Source organism: Gracilinanus agilis, chromosome 3, assembly GCF_016433145.1.
Source record: "Gracilinanus agilis isolate LMUSP501 chromosome 3, AgileGrace, whole genome shotgun sequence".
Lineage (NCBI taxonomy): Eukaryota > Metazoa > Chordata > Mammalia > Didelphimorphia > Didelphidae > Gracilinanus > Gracilinanus agilis.
The window spans coordinates 169,931,864-169,935,951 of NC_058132.1; the positions used below are offsets into that span (position 1 = coordinate 169,931,864).

Below are 4,088 nucleotides of genomic sequence, written 5' to 3' on the forward strand. Positions count from 1 at the left end.
AGTGATAAGAAATGCAGAGTACCTGGATGCTTTTGACTATCTCATTCTTAGGGCTGTCACATCACTCTGCTGCTCACTGCCACTCCTGGGTACCAGTCCGTGGAGTTCTGAACACCCCAGTGATTTATGACTATTCTGGGACTTTCTCAGTTTAGTCCTCTGTTCTAACTTCCTCTATATAGAGAACCCTTCAAGTTATATATCCCTCTAGCCTGCCTCTGTTTAAACTGGGAAGCTACTGACTGATTGTTCTGGTTTAGCACTGACTTGCTGGTGGCCCCTTTCATATTTATTGCCCATGGACTTCTGACTGATTTTTGAGTAGTTTTAAAGAAGTCCCTTATTTGTAGTTTCTCACTGGATTTCTGGATTGTTATTTTTTCTGATGTGAATTTTAGGTTTCTGCTGGAGTAGAAAGATGGCACCTAAGCAGCCTAACTCTGTTCACAGAGCCCTTTTGGTTAGAAGTCCCAGTAAATCATTTTTTTTGAAAATATTTTTCCATGTTTACATAATTCATTTTCTTTCCCTCCCCTCTTTCCTCTACCCTCCTGGATCCAATAAGCATGTCCACTGGGTTATACAAATGTTATCACTTATACCTATTTCCATATTATTCATTTTTGCAATAAAGCAATCTTTTAAAACCAAAACCCCAATCATATATAAGCAAATGATAAGTCATATGTTTTTCTTTTATTTTTCTACTCCCACCGTTCTTTCTCTGGATGTGGATAGCATTCTTTCTCATAAGTCCCTTGGGATTGTCTTGTAGTAGCAAAATCCATTACATTGGATTGTTGTTCCACAATGTTTCACTTTCTGTGTATAAAGTTCTCTTGGTTCTGCTCATTTCACTCTGCATCAGTTCCTACAGGTTCTTTCAGTTCATATAGAAATCCTCCAGTTCATCTTTCCTTTGAGCACAGTAGGATTCCATCACTATCATATACATTGTTCAGCCATTCCTCAATTGAGAGACACCCCCTCATTTTCCAAATTTTCACCACCACAAGGAGCACAGCTATGAATACCAGTAAATCATTTTCAATAAAGCACTAAGGAGACTCCAACGGTACTAGCAAATGCCTATTACTCTCCCACCCTTAAAGAAAAGGACACATATTATAGTGGTGGTGGCAGTGGGTTACTTTTCATTGAGGAACATGGAGGTAAGATTCTCAGGGGAAATAGTTACGTAGAGTAATTTGTAGACGTAATTGACTTGTAACCATGTCTTTGGGAAATGTATATCTGAAATATGGTAGAACACCTGGCCATACTCATAAGACCCACTGACTATTGTCCATTTCTGCTGATTCACATGAGAACAGATGATACAATTAGAAGAAACCTGAGAGAGAGTGAGGAGGAGGAATGGGCTTTTGAGGTAGAGGATCTGGGAAGGTGCTGCTCAATGGAGTAAATTTGATTAGTTCCTAGAATCAGTTAGAAGTAAAAGCTCAGATAAGAGAGTACTTACAAAGTACTGTTTTAGACCACTTCAGAAGGAGAGAATGGATTTATCAGGAATGAAAAAAAGTCCAGCACTCAGGATCCCCTCTCCCACTAAATGTAAAGATAGAACTGATGACAAGTCAAAGGACTGGTTTAAAGATAAAGGGGCCCCCAAAGAGTCAAGTGAAAAGGACCATGGTTAAAAACAAAGCACATAAGAGACACAGTGCCTCCAGCAGTAGTGGTACTTCTAGGTCTCAATCCAGTTCCACCTCTAGCTCTAGCTCTAGTACCAGCATTGGCTCTAGCAGTGGGTCCAGCTCTTCTGGAGGTGATAGAGCTTCTGGAACAGTGGAAGAAGTTCCAGCTTCAGCAGTTCCTCTGGGTCTCCAAGTCCCTTTCAAGGAAGACTTGACAATAGGAGGCAGTCCCACTCCAAATCAAAACTACCTAAAAAAAAGATAAAAAGGAACAAGAGACAAAGTCCTTTCCCAAAACCCACCAAAGTACATATTGGAAGGCTCACTAAGAATGTGATGAAGGATCATGTCATAGAAATGTTTTCCACTTATGGGAAATTAAAATTGATATGCCTGAAGAAAGGATGTACCCTCACCTATCCAAAGGTTATGCATATGTGGGGTTTGAGAATCCAGATGAAGCTGAAAAGGGGCATTAAAACACATGAATGGAGGACAGATTGATGGTCAGGAGACAACAGCCACAGAGGTAACAGGGGTTGGTCATGAACCCCCCTCCCCCACCAGGAGATTTAGCCCACCTAGAAGGATGTTGCCACCACCATGCATGAGGAGAAGATACAGCTCTCCTAGATATAGATCTCCTTTCCCCCACGATCCCACTCTCCTCACAGCCTGTGTCACCACAGCAGTTCCAGCTCCAATTCTTACCAATAAAGCAAGGCAGCTGTTCTTACATTGTAACTTAAATATGATTGAACACAAACAATATTGGTGCATTTGTACTGAGCATGGGGGAGAGAAAAATGGGAACCAAACCCTGGCTAGCAAAGGTTTAATGCACTGGATGCCTCCTTGCCCTTGAAGGGGAGAAGAAAGCAAATTTGATTCATTTCTCAGATTTTGGCTCACAGGAATACTGACAGTTCAGAATTACAGCCATATTAAGGCCATCTTTTTTTTCCTAGCCCAAACAGAAAACTCATCTGTTATCAACTTCTGAGAAAAGCAGGAAACCAGCAGCACTAGACCAAGCAAAGCAAAGCTCAAGATGCTGACGCCCTGACCAACCCAAAGTGAAGATTGTTTTATTTTTTTCTTTTTCTCTCAGGAAATTTTTGACAAATACAAAGACTTGCTTACTGACCAGGTTGATTCTTTCAGAAAAGAGGACATGAGCTCATGCATGTCCACTTTAATCTCCTGCTAAAGCTAGACCAACAGTCAGTCTGCTGCTTTGAATTTTTTCCCACTGATATTGGGGGATCAAAAGACCCTGGGAAGAAAGGAGTGCAGATTTTTCATTTCACTCCTTTATTTGTTGCTGTAAGTGGTTCTCTAAAAGCACACATGCCCTCTTGTCTCAGAAATTGGTAAGCAAGTTGTAGTTCAGCTCCTGGATGCTGCCTCTTTGAGGAGCTAGTCCTTTAAGGCTGTGGCCCCTTGGGAAGCTAACAGGTTAATTTTGCAAAACGTAAATTGCATTCTTGGCTTTTATTGTACAGTCAATGCTAGAAAATTTCTGTGTTGAGTTTTGTATCTTTGTAGCATTTTAGATAATGTGTTTGTACTTTTGTTGTGTAGAATGGAAGAAAATCGTATTAAATAAACCTCAAGGATTTTTTAAAAAGAAGAAATCTGGAAGGCATCCTCAGTGACTTTAAAGCACTGGACAAGAAATTGAAAAAAAATTGGATCCTACAAATGGCTCTTCAATTCTTCCCCTCACTCTTATCCTCCTGTTTTAAAGTTCTGACTTTAGAAGAGAAAAGAGGATAAGTAAAGTGAATACTGGTTACATAGTGAGTACCAAACAACAGGATTTCATTTTCTGTATCTTGGCCTCCCCAGCTTCCTTCAAGTCTCACCTCCATACCTCCACCCCCAGCTCCTAGTGAATTTATCTTAGTATAGGGTGTGAGATGTTGATCTAAACCTAATCTCTGGGTTCTTTGGGTTTATCATAGACTGTCTTGCTGAGGTCACTTACCCCAAGTCTATTTCACTGATCCTCCCTTCCATCTCTTTGCCAGTACCATATTGTTTTGATGACTATTGCTTTACAGTATAGTTTAAGATCTGATACTGCTAGGCCATCTTCCTTCATTTTTTTCATTATTTCCTTTGATATTCTTGGTCTTTTGTTTTTCCAAATGAGCTTTGTTATAGTTTTTTCTAATTCAGCAAAAAGGTTTTTGGGTAGTTTGATAGGTATAGTGCTAAATAAGTAAATTAATTTGGGTAGAATGGTCATTTTTATTATGTTAGCTCATCCTACCCATGAGCAATCAATGTTTTTCCAATTGTTTAGATCTAGCTTTAATTATGTAGAAAGGGTTTCATAGTTGTGTTCATATAATTCCTATATTTGTCTTAGCAGATAGATTCCTAAGTATTTTATATTGTCTAGGGTGATATTAAATGGAATTT

General features: G+C 39.5%; 1 pseudogene; it reads left to right on the plus strand.

The window, feature by feature from the left end:
• Positions 1-1,517: 1,517 nt before the first annotated feature.
• On the plus strand, positions 1,518-2,523 carry LOC123241325 (annotated as a pseudogene).
• Positions 2,524-4,088: the final 1,565 nt, after the last annotated feature.